The sequence below is a fragment of the Macaca fascicularis genome, chromosome 3, assembly GCF_037993035.2.
Source record: "Macaca fascicularis isolate 582-1 chromosome 3, T2T-MFA8v1.1".
NCBI classification, from domain to species: domain Eukaryota; kingdom Metazoa; phylum Chordata; class Mammalia; order Primates; family Cercopithecidae; genus Macaca; species Macaca fascicularis.
The window spans coordinates 91,441,071-91,459,912 of NC_088377.1; the positions used below are offsets into that span (position 1 = coordinate 91,441,071).

At 38.0% G+C, this 18,842-nt stretch overlaps 1 protein-coding gene across 2 annotated transcripts in view; it reads left to right on the forward strand.

Moving 5' to 3' along the window:
- The window catches only part of VPS41 (VPS41 subunit of HOPS complex), a 211,182-nt gene that overhangs the window by 73,492 nt on the left and 118,848 nt on the right, over positions 1-18,842 (forward strand). The gene's annotated exons all lie outside the window — the stretch shown is intronic.

Here is an 18,842-nt window from a genome sequence, read left to right on the forward strand (position 1 = left end):
AAGATCCATCTATTGATGTAGTTTAGAAAGGAGATTACAGTTTCTAAAGCTGACACATTGTGTGGGAAAGGAAAAGGGATGCCTTGTTTTGCTAAAAAGAAATAGAACCCTGGAATGAGGACAATCTTTGGAGCAGCACAGACAGGGAATTATGTGCTCTAATCATACTGATGCATCAGGCAAATCCCTTTGAGGTAAGAGGAATATACTTTTGACTCTCCCTCATCTTCCCCCTGGACACTGGACATGCTTCTTGATGACCAAAGCATTTGGCCTTTCAGTTGCCATCCATTAAAATGTGTACCTGGTACCGGGCCAGGGCTCGTTTTTGTGGCGTTGTGCATGCCCCCTCACCTTTAAAAAGATTGGCTGTATAGTTTCTCAAATTTCCTGCTCCCATTAAATGAGTCCCTGACACTCTGCTTCTGTCTTTTTCATATTAAATAGAAATTGCAGTGTTTGCTTGCTAAGGTTCATGGGCATATACCATTGGTTCCATTGCCAAAAGGTTCATGGGCATATACCATTGGTTCCATTGCCAAAAGTCAGTCCTTGTATCTGTTCCATATAAGCCTTCAGTTATATCTTCTCTCATGTCTGTTTTATGTCGAGTATATCCTACATCCATCCTCTTTCAGGTAATTTATGATATCATCCATAAATTTGTACAAATCTGTCTTCAATTCTTTTTTCAGCCCTGACTATATGACATCTTTGAAAATGAAGCTCTCTATAGCTTTGCACCTTTTATTTGGCAAGGGAGGAAGATAGTTTGGTGCTATTTTTGTGTGTTTGTTTACCTTACTGAAGAAGTTGATAGTCTGTTTTTGAAAGTTCTCCTTAGGCCATGGCTTCTTCGTGATCATTGGCAGAATCTACTGCAGCCAAGCGTCTGTCTGCCTAATGACCTGGCAGTTTGCACTCTTAAGTACATATTCAATAAAAATACATGCAGTGCATATGTCCACACAAAAAACAGTTTGTTAATAATAGTTTAATTCATAATAGCCTCAAACTAGAAACAACTCAAATGTCCGTCAATAGTAGAATGGATAATTGTGGTGCATTCTTAGCAAATTAAAAAGAACAAACTATTGATAGATTAATTTCATAGACTTAATGTTCAGCCAAAGAAGCCAGACCCAAATATGTTCATGTGGTATGATAGCTTTTATATGGTCGTCAAGAAAAAGCAAAACTAAATTATAGCAATAGAGTTCAAATAATGGTTTGACCTGGGAGGGAGCACAGAAGAGTCTTCTGGAGGGCTGAAAATACTGTCTTGGTGGTTTTCTCATGATCTACATATGTAAAAATCACTAAGCTATCATTTGAGATCTTTGTACTTTATATAAATTGTTCCTCAATAACACGCACATACTTGCACAAACACCTATACATGTGTGCATGTCTTTGGTTGAGCTTGAGCAGTGCTCAAATTATCCTGGTTTGTTGAAGCAACCCCTTTCTGCTACTTAATTCTGAATAATAGTAAACTTCCTAGGTTGATATCCTGTTCAGAGATCATTTTGTACATCAATCATGACACTGAGGTTATTCCCATGGCTGTATATTCTAAAGTTACATAAGAAGGTTGACAGGATTCTGTTTTGTACAGCCATCTTTTGTTAATGAAGAATGACAACTGCTAGAGTGATACTTTATTATGCATATTAATCCTCAGTTTTCAGAATATTTGAAAGAATATTCAGCATATGTTAATTCAAACACTTTGGCCATAAATGTTTTTTTGAGATTATTTCTAGATATAGCTTTATGTTAACTCAAAACTTAATTGCTAAAGCAGTTTTACTTAACTCACAGAGTAAAATAACGTGACTTCAGAATTCTTACAGAATCTTAGATTCCTTCTAAATTCCCACAATATTTATGCCCATATAACCACATTAATCATAGTATAATCATGCGTCGCTTAACAGTGGGATGCATTCTGAGAAATGTGGCGTTAGGCAATTTTGTTATTATGTGGACATCATAGCCTCTACTTACACAGATCTAGATTGTACAGCCTACTATACACTTAGGCTGTATGGTATAGCCTGTTGCTCCTGGACTACAAACTTGTACAGCATATTATTGTCCTGAATACCTTAGGCAATTGGAACACAATGGCAAGTATTTGTGCCTTTAAAGATACCTAAATATAGAAATGATACCATAAAAATATGGTATATAAGATGACAAATGAATGATACATCTGTATAAGGGACTTACCATGAATGGAACTTACAGGACTGGAAGTTGTTCTGGGTGAGTCAATAAAGGAGTAGTGAGTGAATGTGAAGGCTTAGGACAGTACTGCTATAGACATTATTCATCCGGTACACTTGAGCTAAACTCAATTTATTTAAACATTTTCTTTCTCCACTAACATATTAAGCTTAGCTTACTGTAACTTTTTTTACTTTATAAGCTTTTTAATTTTAAAACTTTTGGCTTTATAATAGCACAGCTTAAAGCAAGCACATTGTACAGCTGTACAAAATATTTCTTTATATATTTATTTTATAAACTCTTTTCTATTTAGTCTTTTTTTTTCTTTTCTACTTTTAAAACTTTTTGTTAAAAATGAAGATACAAACACACACATTAGCCTAGGCCTACCCAGGGTCAGGATCTTCAATATCCACCTCCGCATTTTGTCCTGCTGGAAGGCCTTCAGGGGCAGTAATGCACATGGAGCTGTCATCTCCTGTGATAACAATGCCTTCTTCCTGATACCTCCAGAAGGACCTGCGTGAGGCTGTTTTACAGGTGACTTCTTTTTTTATAAGTAGGAGGAATGTATTCTAAATACCGATAAGAAGTATAGTATAGTAAATACATAAGCCAGCAACACAGTCATTTATTGTCATCATAAAGTGTTATGTAGTACATAATTGTGTGTGCTAGACTTTACATGAGTGGCAGCTCACTAGGTTTGTTTACACTAGCATCATCACAGACACATGAGTAATGTGTTGTGCTGTGGTGTTACTAGACTGCAATGACACAGAGTGATAGAAATTTTCCAGCTCCGTTATAATGTTTTTTTATCTAAATATTTAGGAAAAGATAGCTTGTAAAGCATTACAGTCTTATGGGACCACTGTAGTCTATGATGTAAACCAAAAATAAAATTCTAAGCTTCTCAGTCTACTGAATGAACTCCTCCTCTCAGGATTCGTGGAAAACTGGTTCAGGCCATGATGGGAATGGGGATTCAGACATGCCTCATGATATTCTCTTCTTTTTGGAATTCAGGCACAACTGCCCAGCATTAACATTAAGACAGAGGTCTTAAGACTGACAAAACAGAACTCTTTGTAGTGTGAAAGGAAATAAGATACCAAATTCCAACCTGACTCTAATATGGCATCACGTGACAGATAGCAGGCCCTGAAAGAAGTCCAAGTATTTTACTCTAATATATATTTCTTTGACATATTTTGAAAGAGCTGTGTCAAGCTGTCTCTTTTGGGGAAAATTTACATTCTGTAGAGAATCCCCTTCCCTTTCCGGGTCTTTTTCTGATCCTGAAGAGAGTAGCTTCAAGGTCTGAATAGGAAACATTTGTCATGTGTTACCTCTAAGGGTGCCACCTATGAGACTTCTTCTGCATAGTAAGAACCTTGGTCTTCACAATTCCCTATCTTAACTCAGATATGCCTTTCTGCTGATTCTTTCTAGTGATAACTCTTTCAAGCAGTTGCCAATCAGAACATCTTTGAATCTATCTATGACTTGTAAACATCCCTCTTTCCTCTCATCTCCTCTTTGAATTGTCCCAAACCATTGGTTTTTCTGGACCAAACCAATGTGTACCTCACATGTATTGATTGATGTCTTAGGTCTCCCTAAAACATGTAAAATCAAGCTGTAACCCAGCCACCTTGGGCACATTTCTGAGGATCCCTTGAGCTTTATTATGGGTCATGGTCCTTACATTTGGCTCAGAATAAATCTCTTAGAGTATTTTACAATTTGGCTTTTTAGTCAACAGTGGGTATATGTGGTCTCTTGTTGACCAAAACGTTGTTATGAAGTGCATGATTGTAGTTACTTTTTCTTTAATAGCCTCCAACTTATTTAAGCATTTTAATTAAAAACTTGTTAATTAAGGGTACTTAGTTTGAAGCAATGATCAAATTATTATGCCATGTCTCTGTTAAATATTTAGGAGCATTAGGCCATGTGTTTTAAATATTTATTCCTTTAAGTGTGCTAGTGAGAGAGCAAAAAACTTGCTGATCAAACATAAATTTCTACTGTTTACCTTTATGTGTTTTTCTTTCTTTGCTAGAAATAGAAAATGATGAGATTTTGCTGTAAGGCACTATGGTAAGAGACATTATATAAATATTTATATAATGGATGATTATGAAAAAAAGGGGATTAAAACAAAACAGGAGCTTAGTGGGCATTTTGTGTTAAGATAAATATCACATTTTTGAAATTAATCTCTTGAGGCAGAGGTGGGATGATGATTCACCTTGTCAGCTAGCAGAATCTATTAGTATTTCTATTCCTGTTTTTGATTTGAGATTAAACTAACAGACTGTATTCCTTAGTTGCTCACACCTTTCATGTTCATGTGCTAGTAAAAACACAGACTTCTGTCCATCTAACGGTTGTGTCTCTGAGAACATTTCAGAGTTCTTTGTTACTTCCCACATCAAGTCCTAACTATCTAGCTAAGCATTCCAGACCCTGGTCATTTGGTGAAACCCACCTTTCTAATCTTAGTTTTAATTTCTTCCCCTCTAGTAATTTTTATCTGTTCACCACCTTCTAAATTTTGCCGTGGGCATGCTTGTTTCTAAGCTTTTGATCACTTCTTTTCTCTCTAGAATGCACTTCTGTGAATCTCCATTCTTTCTGCAAAGTACCTCCCCTGGATTGTAACCCTGAGGTGTTTTCTTCCTCTAAACTCCTGTATTATTACTATTTCACTTGTAGTGTGGCCCCTCATAGTGTCAGTACCAGCCTCACATTCATATTTGAAGTCTTGGAGGATAGTTTTCATGTCTCCTGGTATAATCCTCTCCTCTTCCTCACCTTTCTCTTTTCTCTGGTGCTATTTGGTATCCAGTAAGTATATATTGGCTGGTAATATTGTTTTGAAACAAAGCCATGGAACTGGTGATTTTCTGTTACTACCTTTCAGGAAGGCCTCTGGGAGCCAGTTCTCTGTTCTCCTCTGTATTATTCCACCTTCACTTGCCCATTGGATGTATAATTAGAAATTTCATACTGAGAGCTACTGCAGACTGAATTGTTCCCCACCTCCTAATTCATGTGTTGAAGTCCTAACCCCCAGTGTGATGGTATTTAGAATTGGAGACTTGGGGGGTAATTAAATTTTAGATGAGGGCCAGGCATGGTGTAAACTCAGGAGGCTATGGCGGGAGGATCACTTGAGCCCAGGAGTTCCAGGCTGCAGTTAGTTATGATTGCACCACTGCACACTCTAGCCTGGGTGACAGAGCAAGACTCTGTCTCTTAAAAACAAAAACAAGTTGAAAACAATTTAGATGAAGTCATGAGGGTGGAGTCCTCAAGATGAGATTAGTGCCCATATAAGAAGAGACAGGAGAGACCTTCCCTGCCTCCCCTTTCCTGCTGGCCATGTAAGGACACATCAAGAAGGCTGTCTGCAAGCCAGGAAGAGAACTCTCACCAGAATGTGACCATACTGGCAGATTGAGGACCTCCAGCCTCCAAAACTAAGAGAATTTCTGTTGTTTAAGCCACTGTATGATATTTTGTTATGGCAGTTCAAGCTGGCTAATATAAGATTAAGAGTCTTAAATCTTACTTTTGGAAAGTAACCCTTATATTTAGCAGTATTTAAGTTTTTAATATATACTTATACCTTTTCTAGTTGCTATGGGTAATGTGTAGAGTCATCAAAGCGTAGAAGCTAAAGAGACTTTAAAAGATCATTCCCGGTATAAAAGGTACCAGGGAAGAAGTGTGATGTAAATTGGGCTTGAGCTGTTCTGGTTATGTATTCCATGCCCACTACTCTTCCACCCTTATCTCCTTGTACATTCAAGACCTCTGTTACGTAGCGAGACAGTCTTATTAGGGCACTTCCCTAACTTAAGTATCAAAACATGTTTTTGTGACTGGTTCCTCATCTATGAGTGATGATGGTTTCATTTTTCTCCCTGGACTTTGGAACTCAACCATCTTTTGGACTGTACTCCTGACCTTTTGTTGCTTTCTTTGACTTAGAAGAATTTATTTCTAATATAAATCAGCTCCTCTTTTCTCTTTCCTCTGGATTAATATATGAGTGTTTGGAGGATCACCCATCTCTCTTTTCATGTTTCAGCAAAAGAAATGCTCATCTTCCTTCTCTCCTCTCTCTTTGACAGTATAATCCTGAAGATTCAGTGTTCCTTTAAGCTGCTTAAATTGCATTTTTAATATTCACAACACAAACACCTTTTTTTTTTTTGAGACAGAGTCTCAGTCTGTCACCAGGCTGGAGTGCAGTGGCGTGATCTCGGCTCACTGCAACCTCTGCCTCCCAGGTTCAAGCAATTCTCCTGCCTCAGCCTCCCTGAGTAGCTGGGACTACAGGTGTGTGCCACCATGCCCAGCTAATTTTCATATTTTTAGTAGAGACAGGGTTTCACCATGTTGGCTAGGATGGTCTCAATCTCTTGACCTCATGATCCGCCCGCCTCGGCCTCCCAAAGTGCTGGGATTACAGGTGTGAGCCACCACGCCCAGCCCACCTTTTTTTTTTTATCCTTTACATGGCTTAACCATGTCCTTCTTTGTGTTACCTCCACTTTCCTTTTTTTTTTTCTCCACTTCTTGAACATACGGTACTTTGGTCACAATTATTTGCCTCAATGTCATTTTCCCCATAGAATGCTAATTTCCTGAGGACGGTTTGTGTAATTTATCTCTGCATCATCAGTGCTCAGCATAAAAGCTAGTGAACTGATAGAAATAAGAAATTGATGGAAGTTGGCTGAACTAATCCATAGTTCCAAATTTGCAAAGTTTCACATATTTAGACTATTTTCCAGATAATCAAGGTTTTTTTATACTTTCCTCTCCCATAATCAGGATTATTGTGTGTACATTATAGGAAATTGTTTGGGCATGACCATCTCTTTGACAGTTAATACAGATGCCATACATTCATTATTCCCCTAAACAGCCTAACTGTTTTGGGCTTATTCATAATGTGGCCAGTGTGATGCTGGGTGACTATTCATTGGAAGAATCTTTGGAGCAGATCTATAAACTTAAGCTGTGTATCCTTGAACAAAGAACCATGCTCTACTCTTGGTCTAATGGTACTCACTTACCGACCTGAAGCAAATACCATCTGTAGTATGCTGTTCTAGATGTGACATCATTAATTGACAAGCAGGGCATGTATCTTTTTGATATGATCAAAGTGGTTCATTGTTGGCTCAAATGTGCCAGTGCCTGTAATACTTGTTTAAGACTGATTGACAGGTCTCAGATTCTTGTGTGTTTAAAGAACTTGTTTTCTATATTTGAACTCCATATTTTGAGTGATAAGAGATGTGTCAAAGGAATTGAGAATTACTTAAATGGAAATCATTGTAACTTCTGATGAATGATGCCAAGGCAAGTCATATTTCCAGTTGTCTGCATTAAAAAATAATCTCAAGTTTGTGGGTTAAGTATTTATAGATAGCTCGATAATTTTGATGGCTTCTATGCACCAAAGTGGCTAAGAAAACATGGTCAGAATTAAGGATGCTTCTCTCTTTTAGAGTAAAGTGTCATACTTACAGAATGTTTTAATGTCTGACCCTTTAATGGTAACTCCATTTAGGCGAATATGCCTTAAATAGCTAAAATTGAAAATGCTCCTTCACTGAATGAAATTACCCTGGTATTTCACATATTTCAAAGTCAGGGTTAAAGTAATTTTAACTTTGTGGAACATGACTCTGAATTGGGTAGTAGACTGGGGCTTAGTTGTCTGAAGCCTTTGGATTTCATTCTTCAGTACAGGGTACTCTCAGTTCTGGTGCTTCGTTCTTTGGGGTTCAAGGCCATCATTGCAAAGTAAGAGCTTTAAAAGGATTATGAATAAGACGTAGACCTAGGGGAGGAATCTCCACCTTTGTAAGTGGGAGATGGGGAACCTGTAGAAAGTGAAATTTGAGGTGAATCTGGAAAGATGCATGTGCATTTTCCAGGTTGTTATAGTGGAGTTAAGACAGTGATAACATTCTTCTTATGAAACAGGGAATCACCAAAGGGTGAGGAACATTTACCATGGACTTTTTATCTTCATATATATTGTGTTAATTATCTAGTAGTATCTTGAGAATAAGGGAGTGGAGAGGAGAGAATGGATGCTGAGATGCAATGGGAGCAAATTATTTGGCAGGTTTCGCCAAAGGACCAAAGGAAAAAGAATGGAGTGATTTCAGGGGAGTGTCTTTGTGGTGACTGACTTTGGAGTTCAGGGTATTTAGGGAACTAAATGAACCAGAAGGATGATGGTAAATCAGATGTCAGGGACTAGAAGGCAGGGGCTTTGTATGTGAATAGGGTTTGAGTGTCTGTGCATATGGTTTAACAACAAATAATTTATACCTTGAGTTTGTTTTGTTAATAATAGACTTCTTAGTCTCTGGGAACCATGACAGGGTATATTTCAAAATGATAGTGTATGCTTCTTTCTTAAACAAGCTCTGTTTTTCTGTTTGAGTAGCTTTGTTTGAGTCACCTTCTCTAGAACTTATTTATTTGGCTATAATTCCTAATGTTTTTCATTTAATAGGATTATGATATATTAGGATAGATGAATACTTAATGGATATTTTTCATCTATCCACTCAAGACATGAAGTTCTTGTTACCCACACAACAGGTTGGTTTGATTGCTGGGCTAGGTATCAATGACCACAACCAAGGAGATTTAGTAAGATTTAGTATTTAGTAAAGGGATTTTATTGGTTGTAACAAGTAAGGAGAACACCAGGGATAGTTCTCAAAGCAGTGTCTCTCGAAGCTGGGGACTGGGTCAGGTTTTATAAGCATAGGGTAATGAGGTGTGATCTGATTGGATCTTGCAATGAGGTGATGCTGGGAGGCCTGATCTGACAGGATTCTGCCTTGGGGTAATGCTAGAGCTCCATCTGATTGGATCCTGGATCCTGTTGTGTGGTGTTCACTTCTTAATTCATCCTGCTCTTAGACTCCCCCTGTGGTTGCATGCTTGGTTCATCTGGGCATGCTCAGGTTACATGAGCTGAGGGTCTATGGCAAATGAAAACGCACAACCTTGTTACCCAGAAGTTGAATCATATTGTTCTGGTGCGACTATACTTCCACAACATTCTTGTCATTTGGTTGCCCAATCTTTATTTTATATTTCTATTAAGATGAATTTCGTTATTTCCATGGGCAGCTATTAAATCTTAACACTTTGACTTTTTTTTAAGTTTAATTTATAGCAAGGAAAAAAATCATATTAAAACTAATTAAAATGGAATAATTCATACCACTAAATATACCTTTAGAATGGCTGAAATTACAAAGACGAATCATACCAAGTATTGGTGAGCATGTGGAGGAACTAGAATTCTCATACATTGCTGGTGGATGTACGATAGCATAACAACTTTGGAAAACAGTTTGGCAAAATTTTGAAACATGAAACATATACCTATCATACAGTCCAGCCTTTCAAACTTAGGAAATGAACACATATACACCTATAAAGATTTCTACATAAATATTCATATCAGTTTTGTTTGTAATAATCCCAAAGTGGAAACAGTATATATGTCCATTTGCAGGTGAATGGGTAGACAAAATGTGGTATATCCAAACAATGGCCATTCAACTCACAATAAAAAAGAATGAACTATTGATACGTGCTAAGTATGGATGAATATCAGCTCTATAGTGTTAAGTAAAAAAAGGCAGATTCAAAAGGCTACATATTATAATATTTGCATTTAGATAACATTCTAGAAAATGCAAACAAATCTGTAGTCACAGAAAGCAGATCAGTGGTTGCCTGGAGTTTCATCTCAGAGGAAAAGAACTAAATGCCCTGTGGGATAGTCTAAAAATCTGATTTCATTTTACTGATGTGGAAAAAAGATTAATATATTACTCAGGGCTCTCTTCGTTGCTTGGTGGCAGACGTGTGTGAGTCCTAACCTAATCATATAGAAGGAGTTTCTTACAGAAAAAAGCAGGTTTGTTACTGCTTTAAGCTGCCCAGGAACCAACTTTTCAGTGTCCCGTACACATAGTGAGTGATGTGAAATCTTTGGGTGGGGTTGGGATATTGTTACTGACTCTTTCCTTCGAATAAATTCTATGGAAATCACCTGGACAGATGCTGTAAACATTTTTAGGGTTCTATTGCAGATTGCTACATTTCCCTGCAGTTAGGTTACACCGAAATTATGTTCCCACCAGCAGTCTGTTTATCATTGTATCTCATCACCAACATTGGCTGTTATTATTTGAAAATTCATTGCTGCTTGGATTTCTAGAAAATGGGAATTTGTCAATTTAGTTTGTATTTTTCTGGTTCCTAATGAGGCTGTTTACTCTTGAGAATTGTTAGTTTATATACTTTGCCAGTATATGTGTAAAGTTCTAAATTGATTTGTAATTAAGGAGTTCATTGCTTATAAGCAGAAATAACATTGATCGGGGTGGCTCATGTGATGACTCAAAATCAGAAGAATTAAGTCGCTACCAAGTCAAATTTAACACTTACCAGTCTTCCTATTATTAAATAAAATCCTATGATTTGCTTTTAGGAAAACATTCAATTTCACACTGAATTATTAATATTTTAAATCTGAACTTTTTTTCATTTGCTTGTGCACTTGTTTTGATCTTTAAGTTCTTTAAAAGCTTAATTAGAAGGTGTTTGTACCAAGTGTTAAGAGTATATATATTTTTGTTAAAATGTTACTTACATAAGGAACTCTTACAGATCCATAAGGAAAACCCTAACAACTCAGAATGAAATTGGGCAAATAACATGAACAGGCGGTTCTCAGAAGAACACCAAATGCCCGGTAGCCGTGTGAAAATATCCTTGATTTCTATAGTAATCACAGCATAATAAGGGAAATGTGAAGTGAGACAATATGGTACCATTTTATACCCATCAACTTGGCAAAGCATTTAAAAGTCTGATCAATACCAGATCCTGGTGCTGGGCCAGGGAATTGGGAGCTGTTCTCCAGGTTGGAAGGTATAGAAAGTCTGGACACAACTTCTTATTTGAAGAGTGACAAATATCTGCTAGTCTGTGGGCTTATCTTTCAGTTTCCCATTTATGGTGTTGTAGGTTCAGAAATTTTTTATTTTAATGCAGTAAATACGTATCAGTCTTCTCATTTATAGTTTGTGTTTTTTGTGTCTTCTAAGGGAAAATTGTATTTGCTCCTACAAAGTTGTAAAGATATGATACGGAAGGCGGGCAAGGAAGTTCTGGGAAGAGAAGAGCATGTCTCTGGCTAGGGCTCCACTCCTGGGCCTATACCTAAGGACCTAGGTGAGGACAGGAATTCCTGTTTTCCTGCCCAAACATTGCATTTCCGGAGATCCCCCTGTCCTGCCACCACCGCCCCCCAACAACCTGTGCCTATAAAAACCCTGAGTCCCTAGTGGGCAGAGACAAAAGCAGCTGGACGTCCAGAGGAACACATCAGCAGAAGAACACACAAGTGGGACATTGAGAGGAGCACATCGGTTGAAGAGCATGCCAACAGGCACCAGCACACACCGGCACCCTGGCCTGGGAGGTTGGAGGAGAGCCTGGGCTGCTGAGCGGCCAGACTTCAGGGGAAAACCATCTCCCTTTTGGCGCCCCCATCTGCTGAGAGCTACTTCCACTCAATAAAACCTTGTACTAATTCTCCAAGCCCAGGTGTGATCTGATTCTTCCGGTACACCAAGGCAAGAAACCCTAGGATACAGAAAGCCCTTTATCCTTGCGATAAAGCAGTGGGTCTGATTGAGCTGGCTAACACAAGCCACCTACAGATGGCTAAACTAAAAGAGCATTCTGTAACCCACCCCCACTGGGGCTTCAGAAGCTGTAAACATTCACCCCTAGATGCTGCCGTGGGGTCAGGAGCACCACAGCCCACCTGTCTGCATACTCCTCCTAGGGGTTTGAGTAACGGGGCACCAAAGAAGTGAGCCACATTGCCATCACATGCCCTGTGAAGGAGATAAGGGAACTTGTCTTGTTTCAATATTCTCTGTATGTCCTTCTAAAGTTTTAAAGTTTTGCTTTTTACATTATCTTCACTTTTCCTCAAGAAAAAAATTCTCACTGGACTGTGAGAAGAATTTATTCCTTGATATTGTGACAGATACTGAAGTTCTTATCTTGCCAGAAAAAAAATTACATGAAAATGAGTCCCCTGAACCTACTGATTTCCCATTTTCTTTCCTTAGCGCCTGTCCAGCCCTTGACCCTATTGCATTAGTGGAATCTACTATCCCAGATTGGATATAGAAAGAGCAGTGTTGTTGGAATGATTAGAGAAGAAACTCTGGCGGGGCAGTAATGTCCAGCAGAAGGATGGTTGGCGGGTTCTGAGGTGGCAGCACTGCATGCAGACCAGGCTTGGGGTCAGACGTCAGCCAGCCGTCCCTGCCCCATGTTCATTAGCTTGATGTGTTACCACACTTTCTTCATCTGTAAAGTGTGGATCATAGTCATACCTCTCATTTAGATGATGGTTTTGAGAATTATATGAATGAATACATGTAAAACATGTAACACAAGGCTTAGTAAACATTAGTCATTATCAGAAGGTAGATCAAGCTAAGAGTCCAATTGAACATGTTTACTACATTTCCTGAAGAACTGTTATTTTTGAATTTATTCATATGGTTGGCTTTAATAATGTTCAGTTGTATATGGGGTAGGGAAACCGAAAGGGAGGTAGGGAAGAAAGAAGGAAAAACGAAGGGAAAAAAAGAGAAGCTTCTGCGACACACCCGTTCTTACACCCATTTTGCTACCTCCCCATCCCTCAGCTCCTGTGTTTATTTGTGTTTATTCTTTTATCACATGACACAAGTAGTATTTTAAGAACATTATTAAGCTTGAGTAATTAGGTGTGTGAAGTTGATCCCAGTGCAGGTCTAGTGAGTTGACTTCCGAAATGTCTTTTCGACATAGCAACATTGCAACATGGCTTGTAAGATGCTTCTTTTGAAAAGTTTTGAGAGACTACTTGGAAAATGATTTAATGGAGATTGATAAAGCAATGTTTTCACACTGGAGAGAATTATAACAATAATTTCTGTGGTGGAAGTAGAGCCGAATTTGTGAAGTGTTCAGTGGTCTTTCTTCATCATATGTTGGAAAAATAAATTAGGCATTTTCTCTTTGATTAATAACTTGGTCTCAATTATTTAAATTATTTGTACTCCCCACCCTTTTTAGATAAGTGACTTTTACTAACGTGGAAAACAAGGGCTTTACTCTCTTAAACACTTAAATTTTAGATAAATAGAATGCATTAGCATTGCTGCAGCCATTATTAAATCAAAAATAAAAGTGAGAAAAATAAGAACACACCTTTACTCCTAACAGATTTTCCCTTCATTGTTGATGGTATCATTTACGTGTATGTTGAGAACTTAAACAGGGATATTAATGGGCCCTGCTGAGATATTCGTAAAACTCTGCAGCCTTCATGGATCTGCTATATATTTGGCTTTCTTTAGCTGCTTTTGTTAGTGGAGTTTGTCCTCAAACGCGTGGCATAGCAGATCCTTAGGATTAGGATAGCCTAAGGATCTGAGTCTAAGGATCTGAGACTTAATTTTACGGAATATTAACATACTTATAATTTCCTTTTTAGTTATATTGTCTCAGGGATGACAACCCCGTTTCTGCTGCCTTACTCTTAGAGAAAAAAATTTATTACACTCCTAGGGAATGTTCTCTGGGAAAAAGGAAGAATTTTGTTTTCTGGAACTGTAGTGTTAGATGCCCTGTGGACTAGGAATCTTAAGGCTATGGCCAACTACTGGAGGATGCTGTATTTTTTTTTTTAACAAACCCATTTGGATACTAAAACATCAGTGTTTATTTCTAGGCTAAATTATCATTTAAAATAGTTCAGATCAGTTGGGTTGTATGATGTATGAAAATGTCTATTTTGTGAATCACAGTTGGAATGGAAGGGATTGTCCCTTCTCCACTGAGTTCTGGCTCCACAGACAACACTGAACTATTCCCAGCAAGGTCCTGCCAGTGGGACAGCCCTTTTAATTATTAGACAGCTTATCTTTTTTAAGTCCTTGTTTCTTTTTCTGTGTGGTCTACTGGGCCAGACAAGGTGAAGTCTCCTACTCTTTTTTAATCTAAATACCGGGCCCAAGAAAAAGCCACTCTTTGCCTAGTTGCAACGACTGTGTTTCCAGACTCCTGATGAATATTATCTCTTTAGAAGGCCTGTTCTCTTCTACCCTCAGTGTTTTCTTCCATCTCTGTGGCGTTTTATCCCCTATCATCTGCCTCCATTATTCCCCGTATATCCTCCTGATGCTTCTTTTAGCTCGTTCTTTCCTTTGCTGGTTCTTTATATTGCCATCATCCTTGTTCACGTCTTTATTGAATCTCACCTGGGTTATTGCAGTAAAACCCAACTGATCTCCCTGCCTTGTGTCTCCCGTAATCCCTCTTTCACACAGCTGCCCAAGTAATCTTCCCAAAGTAGTGCTGCGATTTTGTTATTCCCCTCCCTGAAAACACTCGACTGACTCCTTGATGCCTGTGGAATAAAACTTAGCTCTTCTGTGAGGCACTCAGGACTTCTGCTTTCTGTCATAACAGTGGTCCCCTGCATTGCGCCTACACTGTATCCAGACTTCGTCCTTAGGCTCTCATTGGAATGCACTTTCTTGTCTTTGCTTACGCAAATTATCGGTGTCATCTTCTCTGTGACACGGTCCTTGATGACTCCATGCAGAAGAATATGTGTTTGGTATTCATTTAGTAATTGCTACTTATTCCTTCAGCAAACAGTCTCCAAGGATGTGCTAGGGATATTAGACAGATAAAACACAGACCCTGTTCTCAAGTCACTTGTGGAACTTGCCATATAAACAATGGTTTGTAATGTAATGTGTTAGAGTATAAAATAGAGTTGTGTTCAGAGTACTGGGGTTACAGACTCTGTACACAAACATCTTGTATTCGGGCCCGGTTTTTTTTTTTAATTCTCTTTATATCATGTTGGGTGTTTGGTACTATTAGTTGCTTTTTTGTTAAATGCTGTTATTAACGAATTCTGCATTATTCCCTTGCAGTAATCCGGTGACTTGGTCATTTCTGTGTTTCTCTATCACTCTTTCTTTTGTATCTTTGTTGGATGTATGTACAAGCAAGGAAAATATTTACTTGGTTTAAGAACAAATAATTTTTTAAATCATATTTGACACATTGTATGTCACCATTTTGAAAACTTAGTTGTCTTTCATTTGAGGTTACTTATATATGGAAAAAAAGTTTATTCTTTTTAAGAATGATATTCTTTTTAACAATGATATTCCAGTAAAGTGGATTGTTTCACAGTGATATCAGAACCAAGTGTAGGGTTTGGTTTATGGCAGGTGCTTGGCAATTCTTCACTGACAGTGTGAATACTAGAAAGAGAAACTTTGTTGGCTCCTTATGTCATTGCTCAGACTGGTTTTGATTTACATAAAAGGTCCTATTAGTTTTCTCTCTTCCCTGCCAAATTTAGTATTGTAAACAACCATTCAAGACATCATCAGGAGACCACAGTGCAACTTGTCCAAGGTGTTGATCTGAACTGTTAGGGAAATTTAACTTTCTCTTAGTAGCAGTAGGATATAGGCATTGCAAACTCCGGGGAAAATGAGCTCCAACTCTAGATTTACTGTTCATCCACCTCACTGTACAGGACAACTTTAGGATTTGTAGCATCCCAGAAGGTGACTATCTTCAACCTGAATGTATTTCAGTGATTTGTAAGCTTAATAAGGGCAAGGATCACATTTGTTTTGTGTACTACTGTGTATTTGGTATCCAGCACAGTCCCTGGCATGAGAATAAAAGAGATAATTTGTACCAAAAGCCTCTTTTTTTCCTTTTATTGAAGTAATGTTTTGAATATTTCCCAGATTGTGAATAACTGTCTTGAGTATATAGTCACTGTCTGGTGCCGTGTGCAAGCCAGGCTTCTACCATTGTCCATGGGCATGTGGCAGGCATGGGCAGAAGATGAAATTTAACAAAAAGAAAACAGCTCAAGGAATCAGCAGTATGCCAGCCTTTTAGGAGGCAAACCCTTCAAATCCTCCATGTGCTTTTAAAGGTTGTTAGGATTTAGAAAACCAACGTCTATCTAATGAGTCTTCTGTAGGCGGAAAGGCCGTTCTGTGCCCCTGCCTCTGTTGAGGTTCTACCGTCCTGGTGGGTGCAAGAGCAGGTTGAATATCTGAGCCTTTTACCTGTCAGCCATGCACACAGGGCTGTTGGTCTCAGGCACAGAGTAGAGACAGCAGCCTAGGGCTTTAGGGGTCAAATGAAGTTGCAAATGGTCATTGCCTGTGGTCTCATAAGTTTACAACATATAAATGCTCTTGTGGGGGAGGTGGTTAAAAACTCTTGATTAGAGGAAAAGTTAAGGAAAAGAGTAGGGATATTTTAATGAATAAACAGAGACTGATATATAAGCATTCTCATAAATACAGAAAATTTAAGCTCCGTTGTTAAACAGGGATGACGTGGATGGGCAAAATTATTTTCTTTCCAAACAAGATGACTCTTCCTCAGAATTTCTTTCCGTTCTTCACATTCTCAGATGATTTTTATTTTTTTAAAGATTATTTCCAAGATGTTAGAGTTTAATCAAGGATGTTTATATTCTAATAGAGTAATTTGATTTTTAGATCATTAGAATGGAAGTTTAAGTGGCTAAAGTTTCCTAACAAATTTACTTTTTTCAGTCTATGTTAGAAGTTAGAGAATATTAGGGCTATACGGAGATACATATAAATGGTGCAGTCGTATATCTTGAAGTAATCGTTTTATATTATTCACTTTAATTTTGTAGCATCAGGGCACAGCTCTGATGAACCATAAAGCCACTTGAAGCACTGCAGCTAGTTTGAAATCACTGGGAAGGAATCGTCTGCAGTTCAATCGACTGTGGTATTTGGGAAACATTTGTGCACTCTTGTATTAGGAGTATAAAACTCATCATCTCAAATAATAGACATGTTATTGTTTCGTATTATTAAAATAGCAGTATTGGTATGACTAATTTTTAGCTACTATATAACTTAAATAGATACCTTTCGCTTAGAAAGCAGCATTGCTTCTATATATAAATAGAGGTGAACTTTTTAAAGTATACATTTATAGTAGATAATCAATAGTTGTTTTTGGAATAAAAGGATATTTCAACCACATTTTCATGCAGTGTATTAAATGTAACATAACCTGGCCATGCCACATTTTATCACTTACCCCTTCTGTTTATAAATTGCTGCCTTTTGAATTTCCTAATTATTTCTCAAGTTGGAATGAATTGTTACTGAGAAAGCATTATTTCCTCATCTGTAGAAACAGCAGCTTCTGTTAAAATCTGGATTATCTTGAAAGAGCTTCCATTTAATATAGTCATTCAGTTTTAAAGGCATAGAGTCATCTTTAACACCTCATAAGAAGACTTTTTTGCATATTCATGTTAGTTCTGAAATATAATTAGTGTTACGGGGACCTGATTGCCACATGTGGACTGTCAGCTCTTCATCAGCTACTCAAATCTGACCAAATCTTTTCAGTTGAGTATTGAAAACCTTGGGTCCCAAAAGAACAGGGGCACGTCAGAAGTTAACTCTTTCCATTGAACTTAATTGAGGCTTTATCATCCTTTAAATTTTTTCTTATTTTTAAGAAAATAACATTTTAACAAAACTCTGCCTCTGCTTTTATTCCGCTCTGTAGTTGTCTTTTTCTAGAGCTTTTGTTTATTTATGTATTTGCCTGTTTTCTCGTTACATGAGATGTGCTTCAGACTCCGAATGATTGTGGTTCTTGTTCTCTCGGGAGCTTCATTGAGCTTTTCTATGCCAGATGCTGAGTTTAAAGTAGATTTCTGCTCTCTTGGGCTCACAATTAAGTGCCAGAGACAGGCAGCAAAGTGAGTTATTGTTCTGAAACAGAAATGCTTGGATAGAGACTGATGTGGGAACACACAGAGGGGTATGCCATCCTGCAGAAAGGAAGTTAGGGGCCTTCCCATAGGAGGTGATGCTTGCATTGAATCTTTTAGAAAGAGCAGGAATTAGCCAAGTGGTGGGCGACAGAGGCTGTGCATGGCCTATTCTAAGCCGAATATATAGAGTTAAAGAAAACATTTAAAAAAACCGGGATATTTAGAATCTTGTGAATCTTTAGGATCTGGCTGGAAATGAGCCTGAAGAGATAGGTGGAGCCACACAATGAAAAATGGCTTTATCAGTAGGACGACTGTATATTTTACTATTTAAATGAAGATGAAAGGGCAGCTCTTAATAATAATACCTGGGCAGCCGTGACAGACACTGACAAGGGCAAACTGGGATGTATGGTTATTCTGTTTAAAAGCCATATTAAGGAATTTACTTTAAACAGAGTAGCAACATGCGTAATTTGCTTTTAGAAGACTAACTTTGGGATTCGCAGTGTGGAAAATGGGGTGTTGGAGAAGACGAGTATATGTCAGGGGATGTGCTTGTGGGGCTTGTTTGGGGAAGTGGTGTGAATTAAGAGACCATCTGCTACAGCAGTGGGAAAAGGATGGATTTGAG